The sequence below is a fragment of the Mustelus asterias genome, chromosome 28, assembly GCF_964213995.1.
Source record: "Mustelus asterias chromosome 28, sMusAst1.hap1.1, whole genome shotgun sequence".
NCBI classification, from domain to species: Eukaryota; Metazoa; Chordata; class Chondrichthyes; order Carcharhiniformes; family Triakidae; genus Mustelus; species Mustelus asterias.
Window position 1 is genome coordinate 19,773,582 of NC_135828.1, and position 22,134 is coordinate 19,795,715.

At 52.1% G+C, this 22,134-nt stretch overlaps 1 protein-coding gene across 3 annotated transcripts in view; it reads right to left on the reverse strand.

Annotated features, from left to right (window-relative positions):
- Window positions 1–4,386, reverse strand: part of mapk8a (mitogen-activated protein kinase 8a) — a 128,045-nt gene extending 123,659 nt beyond the window's left edge. For 2 of the 3 annotated variants that reach the window (XM_078199654.1, XM_078199655.1), the window contains exon 1: window positions 4,216–4,357. The gene's annotated coding sequence lies outside the window, so the exon portion shown is untranslated. Of the gene's footprint in view, window positions 1–4,215 lie in introns of all 3 variants that reach the window. The other variant, XM_078199653.1, reaches the window with a different exon arrangement.
- Between the last annotated feature and the right edge of the window lie 17,748 nt (window positions 4,387–22,134).

Genomic DNA, 22,134 nt, shown 5'->3' on the forward strand with positions numbered 1-22,134 from the left:
GGTCGGAACCGGGGGGGGCGGAACCGGGGGTGGAGGGGTCGGACGCGGGGGAGGAGGGGTCGGACCGCTGGGGGGACGCGGGGGAGGGGTCGGTCGATGACGCGGAGTAGGGTCGGACGCGGGGGAGGAGGGGTCGGACGCGGGGGAGGAGGGGTCGGACGCGGGGGAGGGGTCGGACGCGGGGGAGGAGGGGTCGGACGCGGGGGAGGAGGGGTCGGACGCGGGGGAGGAGGGGTCGGACGCGGGGGAGGAGGGGTCGGACGCGGGGGAGGAGGGTCGGACGCGGGGGAGGAGGGGTCGGACGCGGGGGAGGAGGGGTCGGACGCGGGGGAGGAGGGGTCGGACGCGGGGGAGGAGGGGTCGGACGCGGGGGAGGAGGGGTCGGACGCGGGGGAGGAGGGGTCGGACGCGGGGGAGGAGGGGTCGGACGCGGGGGAGGAGGGGTCGGACGCGGGGGAGGAGGGGTCGGACGCGGGGGAGGAGGGGTCGGACGCGGGGGAGGAGGGGTCGGACGCGGGGGAGGAGGGGTCGGACGCGGGGGAGGAGGGGTCGGACGCGGGGGAGGAGGGGTCGGACGCGGGGGAGGAGGGGTCGGACGCGGGGGAGGAGGGGTCGGACGCGGGGAGGAGGGGTCGGACGCGGGGGAGGAGGGGTCGGACGCGGGGGAGGAGGGGTCGGACGCGGGGGAGGAGGGGTCGGACCGGGGGAGGAGGGGTCGGACCGGGGAGGAGGGGTCGGACACGGGGGAGGAGGGGTCGGACACGGGGGAGGAGGGGTCGGACGCGGGGGAGGAGGGGTCGGACACGGGGGAGGAGGGGTCGGACACGGGGGAGGAGGGGTCGGACACGGGGGAGGAGGGGTCGGACACGGGGGGAGGAGGGGTCGGACACGGGGGAGGAGGGGTCGGACACGGGGGAGGAGGGGTCGGACACGGGGGAGGAGGGGTCGGACACGGGGGAGGAGGGGTCGGACACGGGGGAGGAGGGGTCGGACACGGGGGAGGAGGGGTCGGACACGGGGGAGGAGGGGTCGGACACGGGGGAGGAGGGGTCGGACACGGGGGAGGAGGGGTCGGACACGGGGGAGGAGGGGTCGGACACGGGGGAGGAGGGGTCGGACACGGGGGAGGAGGGGTCGGACACGGGGGAGGAGGGGTCGGACACGGGGGAGGAGGGGTCGGACACGGGGGAGGAGGGGTCGGACACGGGGGAGGAGGGGTCGGACACGGGGGAGGAGGGGTCGGACACGGGGGAGGAGGGGTCGGACACGGGGGAGGAGGGGTCGGACACGGGGGAGGAGGGGTCGGACACGGGGGAGGAGGGGTCGGACACGGGGGAGGAGGGGTCGGACACGGGGGAGGAGGGGTCGGACACGGGGGAGGAGGGGTCGGACACGGGGGAGGAGGGGTCGGACACGGGGGAGGAGGGGTCGGACACGGGGGAGGAGGGGTCGGACACGGGGGAGGAGGGGTCGGACACGGGGGAGGAGGGGTCGGACACGGGGGAGGAGGGGTCGGACACGGGGGAGGAGGGGTCGGACACGGGGGAGGAGGGGTCGGACACGGGGGAGGAGGGGTCGGACACGGGGGAGGAGGGGTCGGACACGGGGGAGGAGGGGTCGGACACGGGGGAGGAGGGGTCGGACACGGGGGAGGAGGGGTCGGACACGGGGGAGGAGGGGTCGGACACGGGGGAGGAGGGGTCGGACACGGGGGAGGAGGGGTCGGACACGGGGAGGAGGGGTCGGACACGGGGGAGGAGGGGTCGGACACGGGGGAGGAGGGGTCGGACACGGGGGAGGAGGGGTCGGACACGGGGGAGGAGGGGTCGGATACGGGGGAGGAGGGGTCGGATACGGGGGAGGAGGGGTCGGACACGGGGGAGGAGGGGTCGGATACGGGGGAGGAGGGGTCGGATACGGGGGAGGAGGGGTCGGATACGGGGGAGGAGGGGTCGGATACGGGGGAGGAGGGGTCGGATACGGGGGAGGAGGGGTCGGATACGGGGGAGGAGGGGTCGGATACGGGGGAGGAGGGGTCGGATACGGGGGAGGAGGGGTCGGATACGGGGGAGGAGGGGTCGGATACGGGGGAGGAGGGGTCGGATACGGGGGAGGAGGGGTCGGATACGGGGGAGGAGGGGTCGGATACGGGGGAGGAGGGGTCGGATACGGGGGAGGAGGGGTCGGATACGGGGGAGGAGGGGTCGGATACGGGGGAGGAGGGGTCGGATACGGGGGAGGAGGGGTCGGATACGGGGGAGGAGGGGTCGGATACGGGGGAGGAGGGGTCGGATACGGGGGAGGAGGGGTCGGATACGGGGGAGGAGGGGTCGGATACGGGGGAGGAGGGGTCGGATACGGGGGAGGAGGGGTCGGATACGGGGGAGGAGGGGTCGGATACGGGGGAGGAGGGGTCGGATACGGGGGAGGAGGGGTCGGATACGGGGGAGGAGGGGTCGGATACGGGGGAGGAGGGGTCGGATACGGGGGAGGAGGGGTCGGATACGGGGGAGGAGGGGTCGGATACGGGGGAGGAGGGGTCGGATACGGGGGAGGAGGGGTCGGATACGGGGGAGGAGGGGTCGGATACGGGGGAGGAGGGGTCGGATACGGGGGAGGAGGGGTCGGATACGGGGGAGGAGGGGTCGGATACGGGGGAGGAGGGGTCGGATACGGGGGAGGAGGGGTCGGATACGGGGGAGGAGGGGTCGGATACGGGGGAGGAGGGGTCGGATACGGGGGAGGAGGGGTCGGATACGGGGGAGGAGGGGTCGGATACGGGGGAGGAGGGGTCGGATACGGGGGAGGAGGGGTCGGATACGGGGGAGGAGGGGTCGGATACGGGGGAGGAGGGGTCGGATACGGGGGAGGAGGGGTCGGATACGGGGGAGGAGGGGTCGGATACGGGGGAGGAGGGGTCGGATACGGGGGAGGAGGGGTCGGATACGGGGGAGGGGGGTCGGATACGGGGGAGGGGGGTCGGATACGGGGGAGGGGGGTCGGATACGGGGAGGGGGGTCGGATACGGGAGGGGGGTCGGATACGGGAGGGGGGTCGGATACGGGAGGGGGGTCGGATACGGGAGGGGGGTCGGATACGGGAGGGGGGTCGGATACGGGAGGGGGGTCGGATACGGGAGGGGGGTCGGATACGGGAGGGGGGTCGGATACGGGAGGGGGGTCGGATACGGGAGGGGGGTCGGATACGGGAGGGGGGTCGGATACGGGAGGGGGGTCGGATACGGGAGGGGGGTCGGATACGGGAGGGGGGTCGGATACGGGAGGGGGGTCGGATACGGGAGGGGGGGTCGGATACGGGAGGGGGGGTCGGATACGGGAGGGGGGGTCGGATACGGGAGGGGGGGTCGGATACGGGAGGGGGGGTCGGATACGGGAGGGGGGGTCGGATACGGGAGGGGGGGTCGGATACGGGAGGGGGGGTCGGATACGGGAGGGGGGGTCGGATACGGGAGGGGGGGTCGGATACGGGAGGGGGGGTCGGATACGGGAGGGGGGGTCGGATACGGGAGGGGGGTCGGATACGGGAGGGGGGGTCGGATACGGGAGGGGGGGTCGGATACGGGAGGGGGGGTCGGATACGGGAGGGGGGGTCGGATACGGGAGGGGGGGTCGGATACGGGAGGGGGGTCGGATACGGGAGGGGGGTCGGATACGGGAGGGGGGTCGGATACGGGAGGGGGGTCGGATACGGGAGGGGGTCGGATACGGGGAGGGGGTCGGATACGGGGAGGGGGTCGGATACGGGAGGGGGGTCGGATACGGGAGGGGGGTCGGATACGGGAGGGGGGTCGGATACGGGAGGGGGGTCGGATACGGGGGGGGTCGGATAATGGAGGGGGGTCGGATACGGGGGGGGTCGGATAATGGAGGGGAGTCGGATACGGGGGGTCGGATACGGGGGGTCGGATAACGGAGAGGGGTCGAATACGCGTGGGGGGTCGGATACGCGTGGGGGGTCGGATACGGGAGGGGGGTCGGATACGGGAGGGGGGTCGGATACGGGAGGGGGGTGGGATACGGGAGGGGGTTGGATAGGGGGATGGAAATGGGATAGGGGTGAATACAGGGGAAGGGGTGGATACGGGGGTGGATATGGGGGTGGATACGCGGGCCTCTCTCTCCAGCTGTAAACACAGCCTCCTCTCCCGGTGCCGGCTCTCTCTCTCTCCCCTGTCTCTCTCTCACACACACTCACCCTCTCCTCTCTCCGGGCTCTGTGTGTCCGGGACACTGCGGTAAACAGCAGCAGGCAGGGAGCCGGGCGGCCGATCTCCCCCCCACCCCTCGGGCAGCAGTTCCTCTCCCTCCACTCAGCAACTGCGCAAAAAAAAACACCACCACCACACACCAGGCACACTGCGTGCGCGGCTCCGCGAGTGGGACGTTAGCGTGCGCGCGCCCCACTCCACTCCCGCCAGAGAGCGTGCGCGCCACCCCCGCGGCGCGCGCCTCATCCTCACTCTCCCACACATCCTTCACCCAGGGTCGGGGGGCTCTGCAACCTGAATGTCCTGAGAGACAAATCACTCAATACTATTCTCCCTCACGCATTGTTATCATCATTCACCATGGATTTACATTCACATCCTCACAAAGATGTGCAGGTTAGGTGGATTGTCCATGCTAATTTGCCCCCTTAGTGTCCAAAGATGTGCAGGTTAGGGGGATTGGCCACGCTAAATTGCCCCTTTTAGTGTCCAAAATGTGTAGGTTAGATGGATGGGCCATGTTATATTGCCCGTTAGTGTCCAAAATGTGTAGATTAGATGGATTGGCCATGTTAATCTGCCACCCTTAGTGTCCAAAGATGTGTAAATTAGGTGGATTGGCCATGCTAAATTGCCCCCTTATTGTCCAAAGATGTGCAGATCAGGTGATCGGCCATGCTAAATTGCCCCTTAGTGTCCAAAGATGTGTAAGTTAGGGGGATTGGCCATGCTAATTTGCCACCTTATTGTTGAAAGATGTGCAGGTTAGGTGGATTGGCCATGCTAAATTGCCCCTTTCAGTGTCCAAAATGTGTAGGTTAGATGGATGGGCCATGTTAAATTGCCCCTTAGTGTCCAAAGATGTGTAAGTTAGGGGGATTGGCCATGCTAATGTGCCCCCCTCATGTCCAAAGGTGTGCAGGTTAGGTGGATTGGCCATGCGAAATTGCCCCCTTATTGTTGAAAGATGTGCAGGTTAGGTGGATTGGCCATGCTAAATTGCCCCCTTAGTGTCGAAAGATGTGCAGGTTAGATGGATTGGCCATGCTAAATTGCCCCTTTTAGCGTCCAAAGACGTGTAAGTTAGGGGGATTGGCCATGTTAATTTGCCCCTTAGTGTCCAAAGATGTGTAAGTTAGGGGGATTGGCCATGCTAATGTACCCCCTTAGTGTCCAAAGGTGTGCAGGTTAGGTGGATTAGCCATGCTAAATTGCCCCTTAGTTCCAAAGATGTGCAGATCAGGTGATTGGCCATGCTAAATTGCCCCTTAGTGTCCAACAATGTGTCGGTTAGATAATTCACCATGCTAAATTGCCCCTTAGTTTCCAAAGAATTGCAAGTTAGGTGGATTGGCCATGCTAAGTTGCCCCTTTTAGTGTCCAAAATGTGTAGATTAGATGGATTGGCTATGTTGAATTGCCCCTTAGTGTCCAAAGACGTGTAAGTTAGGGGGATTGGCCATGCTAAATTGCCCATTAGTATCAGGGGTATTGGCAGGGTAAATACGTGAGGTTATGGGGATAGGGCCTGGGTGGGATTGTTGTTGGTGCAGGCTCGATGGGCCCAATGGCCTCCCTCTGCACTGTATGATTCTAAAATATTCAATGATTTCCTTCTATCTTCTTTTCCTTCCTCTTTTCTGTCTGCTTAGTATTCTCTACTCCCCGAGCTCCTCACCCCCACCACCACTCCCGCTCCCCCCCCGCTCCAACTCTCCCCCACCCCTCAACAAGTCAAGCCCCTCATTCACAGGCAAACTCTGAGAAACTCTCAAGTCAAAACCAGTCCCTCTGCCTGATAAAATACACAGCGCTCATAGAATTGAACCCGGGTCCCTGGCGCTGAGGGGCAGCAGTGCTAACCACTGTGCCACCGTGCCACCCTGTGCCACCATGCTATCGTGCAAAATCACCATCCACAATTCCATCTTAATCAGCAATGCTATTCAACAATAGTAAGAAGTCTCACAACACCAGGTTAAAGTCCAACAGGTTTATTTGGTAGCACAAGCCACGAGCTTTCGGACCACTGCCCCTTCATCAGGTGAGTGGGAGCCCTCCGAAAGCTAGTGGCTTGTGCTACCAAATAAACCTGTTAGACTTTAACCTGGTGTTGTGAGACTTCTTACTGTGTTTATCCCAGTCCAACGCCGGCATCTCCACAGCATTCAACAACAGCCCAGACTGGGCAATACTGTGAAATTCCCCTTCAAGAGGTGGTTTGGAAAAGGTTGCATTTTAACAGGGGATCTGCACTTAAAGCACACAGGACTATTGCTCTCTCCAGGTGCAGAGGAGTGTAAAGTAATCGTTAATTCTTCTATGAGGGTTTAGCCATCCGACACTAATAGCTGAAGGCTGCTGGCACACATAGGTACAACATCAACATTGGGAGAAAAATTGTGCCTGAGCCATGTTCATCATATAGAGGTGGATCTGCTTGGCTTCATTCCAGAGCCCCTCTCGTCTTTGGTCTGGCTGCTATTCTCTGGTCGAGAAAGCAGATGGAAGCAGGACTCAAATTCAAATGCCACAGCGTTAGACAAAGAAGAACAATACTTGAAGAAGATTGTGCAAAATTGAGATAAAATTTTGGTAGAAACATAAACAGGTGGATTGAACTAAATTTAGAGATAAATGAGCACTTTGTAGTGTTTATAATTTGCTTCATTCACTGTTAGGAACAAAGGAATGGGAGCAAACAGTTTAACCCTTTGTGCCTGCTCCACGTGGTGGCACTGCTGCCTCACAGTGCCAGGGACCCGAGTTCAATTCCCGGCTTGGGTCACTGTCTGTGCGGAGTCTGCACGTTCTCCCCGTGTCTGCGTGGGCTTCCTCCGGGTGCTCCGGTTTCCTCCCACAGTCCAAAAATGTGCAGGTTAGGTGCATTGGCCGTGCTAAATTGCCCCTTAGTGTACCCAAACAGGTGCTGGAGTGTGGCGACTAGGGGATTCTCACAGTCACCTTATTGAAGTGTTAATGTAAGCCTACTTGTGACACTAATAAATAAACCTTAAACCGATGATTTCTTTAATTATACGGACCAGGAGAATCTTATGTTCATTTCTAATCTATGCAAAAATTAGAATTAAAATTAGTCTCAGAAGTTGAGTTCAGTTGAGCTCAGTGTTCTTGGGTCTCAGAGAGCTTCTCTTAGCCAGAACCAAAGATCACTGCACATACTAAAAAAATAGAGAAACAGGGATCAACTGGATCTCCTACGCCGCCAAACTCCAAAGGGTTTGTGGGTTTGGTGAGTGCAGCACTGACCTGGGCTGTGAAGAGCGGCACAGTGGTTAGCGCTGCTGCCTCACAGCGCCAGGGACCCGGGTTCAATTCTGGCCTTGGGTGATTGTCTGTGTGGAGTTTGCACATTCTCCCCATGTCTGCGTGGGTTTCCTCCGGGTGCTCCAGTTTCCTCCCACACTCCAAAGGTGTGGAGGTTAGGTTGATTGGCCATGGTAAGTTGCCCCTTAGTGTCCAAAGATGTAAAGTACAGTTTATTTATTAGTCACAAGTAAAGCTTGTATTAACACTGCAATGAAGTTACTGTGAAATTCCCTAAGTCGCCACAGTCCGGTGCCTGTTCGGGCCAATGCACCTTACCAGCACGTCTTTCGGAACGTGGGAGAAAACCAGAGGACCCAAAGGAAACCCACGCAGACATGGGGCAAACGTACAAACCCTGCACAGACAGTGACCCAAGCTGGAAATCGAACCCGGGTCCCTGGCGCTGTGAGGCAGCAGTGCTAACCATTGTGCTACCATGCAGGTAGGTGGGGAGGGTGGTGGCGGGGGAAGGGGGGGTGCTAGCGGAATAAATATGCGGGTTTAGGGGATAGGGCAGGGGAGAGGGCCTGGGTAAGATGCTCTGTCAGAGGATCAGTGCAGACTCAATGGGCCAAATGGCCTCCTTCTGTGCTGTAAGGATTCTGTGAAATCGCCAATCACATTTTCAAGCATGAAGAAAGCCAGCTGGCTGAGATGCCAAAGGGGTGATGATGCATTCGGAGCCACAGTGCAGCAGGAATCATTACCCTGAGGATAAGACAACTGAAAATTGAAGAAAATTATCTCATTGTTTTTCTCATAATGGCACCTGCCCAGGGTGAAAGGGAGATGTTCCTTCCTGCCACCCATCAATCTTTTTAGCATGTCCCCTTCCTTCCTTTGCTCTGAATCCTGGAGTTGTTCCAATTTTCCGACTATTGACCTCTGTTCAAGATGTCGGCTCTAAATGGAGGGAATCCAAATCATTTAAATTGCAATGTCATTGGGCGGGGCTTTACGGGCGAAATCGTAAAATCCTGCCTGAGGCCAACGGAGATTTCTGTTCTGGGAACCTCGTCTGCCCCTGGCCAGATGGTAGGGTTTCGGCCATTGTGCTTCTTTCCTGAAAGCCAGTTGGTGAAGGATAAAACTAGAGCCAACCTTTACACTTCTACACTGATTTACCACGTTGCACATTCATATCAACCATCATTTGCACGTGGCAGGTGGATTTACATCTGGGTCTCTCCCTGTTGCTGGCCCTTTCTATTTATCCAGGCTTGGGATGAGCACCAGGTACTTGCTGACTTGCCTGCACCAGTGACAGACAATAGTTACAAACAGTGGGCGGAAGATTGTGAGATTTGATATCAAATTTGGAAGGATTGGCATTGAGCCCCTTTCTCTTCCTGGCTGCTACAGATGTTCCAGCTGAGCAGAGTGGCACTGTGATTAACACTGCTGCCTCACAGCGCCAGGAACCCGGGTTCAATTCCATCCTCGGGTCACTGTCTGTGTGGAGTTTGCACGTTCTCTCCATGTCTGCATGGGTTTCCTCCGGGTGCTCCGGTTTCCTCCCACACTCCAAAGATGTGTGAGTTAGGTGGATTGGCCATGCTAAATTGTCCTTTAGTGTCAGGGGTATTAGCAGGGTAAGGATGTGGAATGGGGGGAAGCGATATACATGCAGTTTTGTTCCTCTGTATAAATGAAATTTCATGAATGAATTCTTGCAATTTATGTAAAACAGCATTTCAGAGAGCAGGTTTCCTCCCACACTCCAAAGATGTGTGGGTTAGGTGGATTGGTCATGCTGAATTGCCCCTTAGTTTCAGGGCTTAGTTAACTGTTTTCTTAAATAAAGTTTGTTTTGATAGAAGCTTCCGAGTGAGTCAATTGCATTATACCTGGAGGGAAACACCATTTTCTCACCCTAATGCCAAAATCAAATGTAAAAGTTGGGGTCCAGGCTAACTGCTTAATATTCCTTAGAGTTTCTGGTCTGGTTCCTAACACTCAAGAGAAGAACATCCACAACAGTGATGAGGCCATCCTTGTTATATGGTACAGAAACTATCAAGAAGAGAACTTTATTTATTAGTGTCACAAATAGGCTTACATTGACACTGCAATGAAGTTACTGTGAAAATCCCCTAGTCGCCACACTCCGGCGCCTGTTCGGGTACACTGAGGGAGAATTTAGCACGGCCAATGCACCCAACCAGCACCTCTTTCGGACTGCGGGAAAAGACCGGAGCACCCGGAGGAAACCCATGCAGACACGGGGAGAATGTTCAGACTCCGCACAGACAGTGACCCAAGCCAGGAATTGAACGCTGGTCCCTGGTGCTGTGAGGCAGCAGTGCTAACTACTGTGCCACCGTGCCGCCCTCAGTGGAACAGCCATTAGGTACCAATGAAGTGCGGATGCTGAGATGGACCTGTGGAGTAATGATCAAGGAATCAGTAAATCAGGAGATAGGTGAAGACTGTGGGAGTAACGAAGAGAGCCATCACAAAGAGATTGAACTGGTGTGGTCATCTGTTGTAGAGAGGACAGGTGGTGTGGTGAATGGTAGTGATGGGACACAGTAAGAAGTCTCACAACACCAGGTTAAAGTCCAACAGGTTTATTTGGTAGCAAAAGCCACTAGCATTCAGAGCGCTGCCCCTTCGTCAGGTGAGTGGGAGTTCTGTTCATAAACAGGGCATATAAAGACACAAACTCAATTTACAAAATAATGGTTGAAATGCGAGTCTTTACAGCTAATCAAGTCTTAAAGGTACAGACAATGTGAGTGGAGAGAGCGTTAAGCACAGGTTAAAGAGATGTGTATTGTCTCCAGACAGGACAGTTAGTGAGATTTTGCAAGTCCAGGCAAGTCGTGGGGATTACAGATAGTGTGACATGAACCCAGGATCCCGGTTGAGGCTGTCCTCATGTGTGCGGAACTTGGGTGGAGACAATACATATCTCTTTAACCTGTGCTTAACGCTCTCTCCACTCACATTGTCTGTACTTTTAAGACTTGATTACCTGTAAAGACTCGCATTCCAATCATTATTTTGTAAATTGAGTTTGTGTCTTTATATGCCCTGTTTGTGAACAGAACTCACACTCACCTGACGAAGGGGCAGCGCTCCGAAAGCTAGTGGCTTTTGCTATCAAATAAACCTGTTGGACTTTAACCTGGTGTTGTGAGACTTCTTACTGTGTTTACCCCAGTCCAACGCCGGCATCTCCACATCAGCGATGGGACAGTCAGGAAGTAGAAGAGGAAGACCAAGGACTAGATGAAAGGATGTGGTAGTGGGAGACTGAAGTGCAGCAGGATTCAATAGGATGGTTCAGGAGGAGACGGAGAAGGGTGAACAACTAACATTGTTTTAAAGTTTATTTATTAGTCCCAGGTAGGCTTACATTAACACCGCAATGAAGTTACTGTGAAAATCCCCTAGTCGCCACACTCCGGCACCTGTCTGGGTACACTGAGGGAGAATTTAGCACGGCCAATCCACCTAACCAGCACATCTTTCGGACTGTGAGAGGAAACCGGAGCACCCGGAGGAAACCCACACAGACATGGGGAGAACGTGCAGACTCCGCACAGACAGAGACCCAAAGCCAGAATTGAACCCGGGTCCCTGGCACTGTGAGGCGGCAGTGCTGAGCACTGTGCCACTATGTGTGCCACTGTTGTGTGAAAAACCATAAGACTGTAAGACCATAAGATATAGGAGCAGAATTAGGCCATTCGGCCCATTGAGTCTGCTCCATCATTCGATCGTTGCTGATACGTTCCTCAAAGCAAAATGGGAGAAACTGAAAGAAGAACAGAGTAAAACATCACAAAACACTCCTAATATAACCACCACCTGTATCTGCCTGTATCTGCTTTGATTTGATTTATTATTGTCACGTGTTGGTACACAGTGAAAAGTATTATTTCTTGCACGCTATACAGACAAAGTATACCGTTCATAGAGAAAGAAAGGAGAGAGTGCAGAATGTAGTGTTACAGTCATAGCTAGGGTGTAGAGAAAGATCCACTTCATGCAAGGTAGGTCCATTCAAAAGTCTGATGGCAGCAGGGAAGAAGCTGTTCTTGAGTCGGTTGGTACATGTGCTCAGACTTTTGTATCTTTTTCACGATGGAAGAGGATGGAAGAGAGAATGTCTGGGATGTGTGGGGTCCTTGATTATGCTGGCTGCTTTTCCGAGGCAGCGGGAAGTATAGACAGTGTCAGTGGGTGGGAAGCTGGTTTGAGTGATCGACTGGGCTTTGTTCACAACCCTTTGTAGATTATTGCAGTCTTCGACAGAACAAGAGCCATACCAAGCTGTGATACAACCAGGAAGAATGCTTTCTATGGTGCACCTATAGAAATTGGTGAGAGTTGTAGTGAACGTGCCATATTTCCTTAGTCTCCTGAGAAAGCAGAGGCATTGGTGGGCTTTCTTAACTATAGCATGGAGGGACCAGGACAGGTTGTTGGTGATCTGGACACCTAAAAACGTGAAACACTCAACCATTTCTACTTCATCCCCATTGATGTAGACAGGGGCATGTCCTCCTCTACGCTTCCTGAAATCGATGACAGCCTCCTTTGTTTTGTTGACAATGAGGGAGAGATTATTGTTGCTGCACCAGTTCACCAGATTCTCTATGGTGGGGTCATCAGCAAACTTGAAAATCGAGTTGGAGGGGAACTTGGCCACAATGTCATAGGTGTATAAGGAGTATAGCAAGAGGCTGAGGACACAGCCTTCTGGAACACCCGGTGTTGAGGATGATCATAGAGGAGGTGGTGTTGCCCATCCTTACTGGCTGAGGTTTGTGGATTAGGAAGTCTAGGATCCAATTGCAGAGGGAGGAGCTGAGCCCCAGGCCACGGAGTTTGGAGATGAGTCTCATAGGAATAATGGTGTTGAAGGCTGAGCTGTATTCTATAAATAGGAATCTGACATAGGTGTCCTTGTTATCTAAGTGTTCCAGGGTTGAGTGCAGGGGCAGGGACATGGTGTCTACTGTGGACCTGTTGCGGCAGTAGGTGAACTGTAGTGGATCCAGGCAATCTGGGAGGCTGGAATTGATCCATGCCATGACTAACCTTTCGAAGCACTTCATAATGATGGATGTCAGAGCCACCGGCTGATAGTCGTTACAGCACACTGCCTGTCTTTTCTTTGGTACATGGATAATGGTCATCTCCTTAAAGCAGGTAGGGATTTCAGAGTAGTGTAAAGAGAGGTTGAAGATGCCTGCGAATACCCCCGCCAGCTGATCCGTGCAGGACTTGAGTGCTTGTCCGGGTACCCCATCCGGGCCAATTGCTTTCTGTAGGTTGACTTTTGAGAAGGCTGCTCGAACGTCAGCAATGGTGACCTCGGATACAGGTTTGTCCGAGGCTTCCGGGATGGAGGGCGTGCTCTCGCTGACCTCTTGCTCAAAACGGGTGTAGAATGCATTGAGCTCCTTGGGGAGGGGTGCATTGGAGCCGGCGATTTTACCTGCCTTCATCTTGTAGCCTGTTATGTCTTGCAGACCTTGCCATAGTCGGCAGGAGTCCATGTGGCTAGCCTGGGATTCTAGCTTAGTCTGGTAATGTCTTTTGGCATCTTTGATGGATCTCTATAGATCATATCTGGCTTTCTTGTATAGGTCAGGGTCGCCTGACTTGAATGCCTCAGACCTGGACTTCAGCAAGCAGTGGATATCACTGTTCATCCATGGTTTCCGGTTGGATTTGCTTCTTTGGCACTCAGTCTTCTACACACTCAGTAATGAAGTCAATTACTGTAGTGGCGTACTCGTTCAGGCTGGTTGCAGAGTTTTTAAATACTGACCAGTCCACTGACTCCAAGCAGCCCCGTAGGAGATCATTCAATTCCTTAGACCAACATTGCATGACTTTCTTTGACGGACCGCTTCAGTTTTTGCTTGTAAGCCGGGAGCAGGAACACAGTCTTGTGGTCTGATTTACCAAAGTGTGGGTGGGTGATAGAGCGGGAGGCATGTTTGATATTTGTGTAGCAGTGGTCTAGGATGTTTGGGTCTCTGGTGGAACAGGAGACATGTCGGTGGTATCTTGGTAGAACGCTCTTGAGCTCGGCCTGAAGGAAGTCTCCCACCAAGATGAACAAGGCCTCAGGATGTTTCATCTCAAGGCTATTTGTGGTAATGTATATTTCATCCAGCGCGGTCTTCATGTCCACGTGAGATGGGGTGTAAACTGCTGTCAGGATAACAGAGGTGAACTCCCTCAGAAGGTAGTAGGGGCGGCACTTTAGTGTCAGGTATTCTCAGTCCAGCGAGCAGAAACTTGCCAGTGTAGCTATGTCTAGGCACTACGAGGTGTTGATTAGAAGGCAGACCCCACCTCCCCTACACTTGCCTGAGGCCGCTGTACAGTCCATTCAGTGGATTGAGAAGCTCGCTGGTTGTAGGGCACTGTCTGGTGAAGCAGGAGTGAGCCGTGTCTCTATAAAACACACAGCAGTCCTTCAGTTCCCTTTAGAAAGTGAGTCTGGCTTTAAGTTCATTTAGCTTGTTTTGGACATTTGCAAGGAGTAAGCTAGGGAGACGGGGGGAGCTTGGGACTGCGTTGTTTCGCTCTCACCTGAAGGCCCATCACTCCACCCTTTCCCTTGGCTAATCCATCTAGCCTACGACACGGTAGTCCAGTGGTTAGCACTGCAGCTTCACAGCTCCAGGGACCTGGGTTTGAATCCCGGCTCGGGTTGCTGTCTGTGTGGAGTTTGCACATTCTTCCTGTGTCTGCGTGGGTTTCCTCCGGGTGCTCTGGTTTCCTCCCACAGTCTAAAGATGTGCGGGCTAGGTTGATTGGCCATTCTAAATTGCCCCTTGGTGTCCCGGGATGCGTAGGTTGGAGGGGTTGGTGGGTAAATATGTAGGGATATGTGGATGGGGCCTGGGTGGGATTGTGGTTGGTGCAGACTCGATAGGCCGAATGGCCTCTTTCTGCACTGTAGGATTCTATGATTCTACACATCTTTGGAAACTAAGGGGTAATTTAGCATGGCCAATCCACCTAACGGGCACATCTTCAGAGTATAGGAGGAAACCCACGCAGACACGGGGGAGAACGTGCAGACTCCGCACAGACAATGACCCAAGCCGGGAATCGAACCCGGGTCCCTGGCGCTGTGAGGCAGCAGCGCTAACCATTGTGTCAACATGCCACCCTTATTGATTTCAAGAAGAAATTAGATACAGCTCTTGAGGCTAAAGGGATGTGGGAGGAAGCGGGGATCAGGATATTGAATTCGATGATCAACCATGATCAAAACGAATGGCGGAGCAGGTTCGAAGGGCCGAATGGCCTACTCCTGCTTCTAGTTTCTATTATATCTTAAGAAAATTGAAGCTGTGCTCCACAAAAAGCTATTTTACCATTTCTTTGCATGGTTGCAGACATGCACTGAACTGGATATTTGTGAAGCTAACAGCCACCGCCAACCAACCCTCACAGGGCTAACCATTGCTTTTCAGTATCCAAGTTCTAAAACTAGCCACTTGCATCACAATAATAATTGTTTAAGAACCCCCCAAAAATAATGTCAAAACAGAAAGTGTAACAATAAACCCCAAATTGCCAGTCGAAGCTGACCATTAAATACAAAGCTTTTCACCAGAGCTGCTCATTAAATTCTCTTTGGTTTCTTGGGCAAGGATTTATTTACATAACTCATCATTGTTTTCCAAAAGGAGTTATTTTTATTCAAATCCGCATGCACGTCTCTTCATTTGATGATCTGTTTCTTGTTAAATTGGGGTTGTGTAGAGAACACCTCATTAAAGCATGATCTTGTCCTGATCTAATCAAGAGTCACTATGGCCAAAATGAGTGATCGCAAATGTTTAACTTTGTATCATTAACTACATGTAAAGTGCTTATTACAAAATGTACGTGTTGGTGAGAAATGAAATTCTCTACAATACCTGTTGAGTCATTAATGTAACTATGATAGATAACATTGCAACTTTCAGGACAATATCATTTCTAATTAAGAGATTTTAAATGAGTATCATGTGAGTCAACTCTTGATAATTGCATTTCAAGAATATTAACTGAATCAACAAATATGAATTCAAATAGGCGGCGCGGTGGCACAGTGGTTAGCACTGCTACCTCACAGAGCCGGGGACGTGGGTTCGATTCCCGGCTTGGATCACTGTCTGTGTGGAGCCTGCACATTTTCCCCGTGTCTGTGTGGGTTTCCTCAGGATGCTCCAGTTTCCTCCCACAATCTAAAAGGTAGTCTGCTTAGGTGCATTGGCCGTACTAAATTCTCCCTCAGTGTACCTGAACAGGAGTGTGCCAGCTAGGAGATTTTCACAGTAAATTCTTTGCAGTGTTAATGTAAGCCTACTTGTGACACTAATAAATAAACTTGTTTCTGCCTAATAGTTTTGGGAGATAGGAGTGGCACAGTGGTTAGCACTGCTGCCTCACAGTGCCAGAGACCTGGGTTTAACTCCAGCCTTGGATCACTGTCTAGGTGGCGTTTGCACCTTCTCCCCGTGTCTGCATGGGTTTCCTCCAGGTGCTCCGGTTTCCTCCCACAGTCCAAAGATGTGTAGGTTAGGTGGATTGGCCATGCTAAATGTGCGGTGTTACGTGGACGGGAGGGCCTGGGTGGGATGCTCTTTCAGAGGGTCAGTGTAGACTTGATGGGCCAAATGGCCACTTTCTGCATTGTAATGATTCTATGAGATACTGTTGCATTCATTAGAAATTCATTTTAAACTCATTGAGTATATTTTATATTCTCAGTGGCTTGGGTGTAGGATGAAGTTGTGATGAGCTTCGAGCTTGATTGATCATACCTTGACTGACCATTAGTATCTTCCAGGTTGGCCCTGTACTTTAGATGTGAAGGTGAACACAGTTGATGACCTTCTCAATACATGGAGCACAATTATACAGGCTTAACCAGTCCAGCCTGTTGCCATGGCAATGGGATCTTTGCAATTGTGCAATACACTTCATTTTCTTGGCCAATTGTATGTTAATTATGAGGCCAAATGAAAGAAGGAAAGGCTATCAGTAAGTGGTTGGGGGGAGAGGGATCGAGTCCTCACTTTGGCAATGCCAGTTCATTTTCTTGAATTCGTTCTTCCTGATATCCATTAATCTTCTTAATTTAAAGTTAATTTATTAGTGTGACAAGTAGGCTTACATTAACACTGTAATGAAGTTACTGTGAAAATCCCCTAGTCGCCACACTCCGGCGCCTGTTAGGGTACACTGAGGGAGAATTTAGCACGGCCAATGCAACCTAACCAGCACATCTTTCGGACTGTGGGAGGAAACCAGAGCACCCGGAGGAAACCCACGCAGACACGGGGAGAATGTGCAAACTCCACATAGACAGTGACCCAAGCTGGGAATCGAACCTGGGTCCCTGGTGCTGTGAGGCAGCAGTGCTAACCACTGTGCCACTGTGCTGCCCCTTAATTCCCTCTAATCTCACATCCTAACCTCTGTCATAGCTCAAAGTTATAGCAGAAAGGCTTGGCGCATTGACATCCTATTAAAGTTTCCTTGAAGCCACCTATCATTATGATACATTCACATATATTACCAGATCAGGTAAGCTGTAATCTGGGCTCATGTCTGTCACTGTGTATACATCCTGCTTCAATTTGCAATAGGCCAAGATGAACCCTCTGCTGAATGATAAGGAAATATATTTACTTTGGCAAGAAGAGTGAAAAGCAGAACATGGTTTAAATGGGAAACAACTGCAGAATTCCGAAGTACAGAGGGATCTAGATGTTCTAGTGCTTGAGTCACAAAAAGCTAGTGTGCAGGTACAGTGTGGTAAACCACTGTTAGCTTATTGCCTGTGTGTGTGTGACATGCCTGGACACGTCCCTGCCGACCCTGCCTGGGACTCCTACCCCCCTGGTCCAGGTATAAAGGTGACTGCTCCCCACCCCCCTGCCTCAGTCTCTGGACCAGTTCATCGGCATGGGTGTGCTCCAAGTCTTTTGCTAATAAATATTTGTTCTTGCATACAAACTAGTCTTTGCTTGATTGATAGTGCATCATACAGCATGTAATCAGGAAGGCTAATGGAATAGTGTCGTCCATTACAAGAGGAATTCAATGCAAAAAACAAGGATGCTGTTCTTCAGTTATACAGGACAATGGTGAAACCACATCACAAATACTGTACGCAATGTTCGACTGCTTATATAAGGAAGGATGTAAATATTTTGGAGGCTGTTCAGAGGAGGTTTACTCGATTGGTACCTGGAATGAGTGGTATGCCTTTTGAGGATAGATTGGAAAGACATCTACTTGTTCCCACAGCACTAACAAAGACCGACATGTGGCTTGACTAGTTGGGTGTGGAGAAGATGTTTCCACTCGTGGGTGAGTCCCAGACTAGAGGGCACTATTTTCAAATGAGCAACTGTTGCCCTTTAAGGACAGAGTTAAGGAGAATTGTTTTCTCTCAGCCGGCTGGGCGACTTTGGAACCCTGTACCTCAGAAAGTGGTGAAGGCGGTGGGGGAGCTTGTTGAATATTTTTAAGGTGGAGGTAGATAGATTCTTGTGAGGCAAGGGCATCAAAGGTTATCGGGGTAGGTGGGAAATGTAGATCTCAAAACACAACTAGATCAGTCAGTGGCATGATGGCACAGTGGCTGCCTTACTGCGCCAGGGACCCGGGTTCGATTCCGGCCTTGGGTGACTGTGTGGAGTTTGCACATTCTCTCCGTATCTACATGGGTTTTCTCTGAGTGCTCTGGTTTCCTCCCACACTCTAAAGATGTGCAGGTTAGGTGGTCATGATAAATTTCCCCTTAGTGAAGTTTCTTTATCAGTCACAAGTAGGCTTACATTAACACTGCAATGAAGTTACTGTGAAAATCCCCTAGTCGCTGCATTCCGGCAACTGTCCGGGTAACACTGAGGGAGAATTTAGCACGGCCCGTCCACCTAACCAGCATGTCTTTCGGACTGTGGGAAGAAACTCACACGGGGAGAACGTGCAAACTCTGCACAGACAGTGACCCAAGCCAGGAATCAAACCCAGGTCCCTGGTGCTGTGAGGCAGCAGTGCTAACCACTGTGCCACCGTGCACCCAGATGTGTCATTTAGGGGGATTAGCGGGGTAAATACTGGCATGGGGTCTGGGTAGGATGCTCTATCGGAGAGTTAGTGCAGACACGATGGGCCAAATGGCCTCCTTAAGTACTGTAGGGATTTTATGATGATCTTATTCAATGGTGAAGCAGGCTCAAGGGGCTGAATGGCCTATTCCTCCTCCCATTTCGTATGTTCATATTTAAGACACTTGAAGGGCCCGAAACTGGAAGTGCTTTGAGGAGAGCAACGTAAACAATCTTTCCTTTCAAGAGCATCGAGAGGAATATAGTCTGCTCTTATCTCTTGGTCCATTCCCCTCCAATTCGATTTTCAAGTTTGCTGACAACACCACCGTAGTGGGTCGGATCTCAAACAGTGATGAGACAAGAGTACAGGAATGAGATAGAGAATCTGGTAAACCGGTGTGCCAACAATAATCTCTCACTCAATGTCAACAAAACGAAGGAGATTGTCATTGACTTCAGGAAGCGTAAAGGAGAACATGCCCCTGTCTACATCAATGGGAACGAAGTAGAAAGTGTCGAGAACTTCAGGATTTTAGGTGTCCAAATCACTAACAACCTGTCCTGGTCCCCCCATGCCGACACTATAGTTAAGAAAGCCCACCAACGCCTCTACTTTCTCAGAAGACAAAGAAAATTTGGCATGTCAACTACGACTCTCACCAACTTTTACAGATGCACCATAGAAAGCATTCTTTCTGGTTGCATCACAGCTTGGTATGGCTCCTGCTCTGCCCAAGACTGCAAGAAACTACAAAAGGTTGTGAATGTAGCCCAATCCACCATGCAAATCAGCCTCCCATCCATTGACTCTGTCTACACTTCCCACTGTCTTGCCAAAGCAGCCAGCATAATTAAGGACCCCATGCACTCTCTCTTCATTCTCTCTTCCACCTTCCTCCTTCGGGAAAAAGATACAAAAGTCTGATGTCACGTACCAACTGATTCAAGAACAGCTTCTTCTCTGCTGCTGTCGGACTTTTGAATGGACCTACCTTGCACTAAGTTGATCTTTCTCTACACCCTAGCTATGACTGTAACACTACATTCCAAAGATGTGTGGGTTAGGTTGATTGGCCATGCTAAAATTGCCCTTGGTGTCCTGAGATGCGTAGGTTAGACGGATTAGTGGGTAAACATGTAGGGATATGGGGGTAGGGCCTGGGTGGGATTGTGGCCGGTGCAGACTCGATGGGCCGAATGGCCTCTTTCTGTGCTGTAGGGTTTCTATGATTCTATGATTCCGCACTCTCTCATTTCCTTCTCTACGGACGGTATGCTTTGTGTATAGCGCGCAAGAACAATACTTTTCACTGTATACTAATACATGTGACAATAATAAATCAAATCAAATGTTTGAAGGTGGATGTTTGAAGGTAAGAATGTTTTTCGCAATTTTCCTTGAACGATGGAAGAACTGATGCAGAAATGATGACTAAACCACGAGTGAAACAAAATTGGTTTGACCTATATACTGGCAGATCACATTTCTGAACTATCCAGGACAAAAACCAAAGTTCAAAAACAGTAAAAGCAGAAAACAAAGGTTGTTGATGGATGATACCTTAGGCAATGCAATCGGATATTCACCAGCTTACACCCATATATCCAGCAATCTATTTCATGTTCTGAGGGTTAGAAAACATCGAACAAAGTTAAAAAGCCGTCCGGGATGGGACAATGAAAGCTTGTTTTTAAAATTGTATAACAGGCAGATAAAAAACAAAACACAGTTGGAACTTTCGGCACGGGTGGCACAGTAGTTAGCACTGCTGCCTCACTGCGCCAGGGACCTGGGTTCGATTCCCGGCTTGGATCACTGTCTGTGTGGAGTCTGCACGTTCTCCCCGTGTCTGCGTGGGTTTCCTCCGGGTGCTCCGGTTTCCTCCCACAGTCCGAAAGACGTGCTGGTTAGGTGCATCGGCCATGCTAAATTCTGCCTCAGTGTACCCGAACAGGCGCCGGGGTGTGGCGACTAGGGGATTTTCACAGTAACTTCACTGCAGTGTTAATGTAAGCCTACTTGTGACACTAATAAATAGTGTTCAGTTAGCTTCAAGGTTAAATTCCAGCTATCTTGAATAGCCTGGGTATTTGTTATTCACATTTCTCAGGGTGTTTTATCGAATGGGTTTCTAGATGTAGGATTTATGTATCTCCGCTCTGTCTGGCTTTTATGATGGGCATTCTGAAACAATAATAATTGTCAGATTATTCTTTCTGTTATTAAAATGTATAATGGAAATATCCAACACCAGCTTCACTAACTTGTCTTCCCTTTTGCCAATGTTCTCAAGCAATGATGTTGCTATGCTGGGAATACTGTGAACAATTTTGGTTCCTTTATCTAAGGAAAGATATATTGGCATTGGAGGCAGCCCAGAGAAGATTCACGAGGTTGATCCTGAGACTTGAAGGGATTTTCTTATGAGGAGAGATTGAGTAGGTTGGGTCTGTACTCATTGGAGTTTAGAAGAATGAGAGGCAATCTTATTGACTCATATAGGATTCTCAGGGGGTGCTTTACATGGTAGATGCTGAGAGTGTTTCCCCTGGCGGGAGAGGCTAGGACCAGGGGCGTATAATCTCAGAGTAAGGGGGTCACCCATTTCGGACAGAGATGAGGAGGAATTCTTTCTCTTGGAGGGGCTGAATCACAGAGGGCTGTAGAGGCTGGGTCATTAAATAAGTTCAAGGCTGAGATAGACAGACTTTTAATCAACAAGGGAATTGAGGGTAATGGGGATAAGGCGGGAAAGTGGAGTAGAGGATTATCACATCAGATCGGTCATTGAATGACAGCACAAAGTCCATGGGCCGAATGGCCTACTTATTCTCCTATATCTTATGGTCTTAAACACATACTAGAGTGAACGTGAGGGAGTGACAGAATGTACAATAGTGGTGACAAAGAGGAGGAGCAGGAACCTACCTCCTGATGGCTTCAACCGCTGGCTGTGCATTTGGGAAATATGGCAGTGAAGGGAATTGGGGAAACCGCGTAATGGTTATCAATGCATCAGTTGCTCTTTGGCTCCATGTGTGAACAACACATTGGCGAACACTGCAGGTAATCCCTATGTTAACCTGGCAGAAAGCAGAAGCAGGAAAGTTGAGGGCATCAGTGACCTGTCTTCCACTGGTAGTGCCATCCCTTCGGAGCCACAGGTATTCATGCTGGAGATTATAGAATCCCGACAGTGCATCAGAGACCATTCGGCCCATTGAGTCTCAACAAACTCTCTGGCAGTGTATCATACTCAGGCCCTCTCCCCCACCCTATCCCCCTCTACTCCCCGCCCCCAACCACTAACTCCATACATTTACCTTGGCTAACCCCTCTAACCTACACATCTTGCGACACTAAGGGGCAATTTAGCATGGCCAATCCCCCTAACCAGCACATCTTTGGAGTGTGGGAGGAAACAGGAGCACCCGGAGGAAACCCACGCAGACATGGGGAGAACATGCAATCTCCTGTAATGG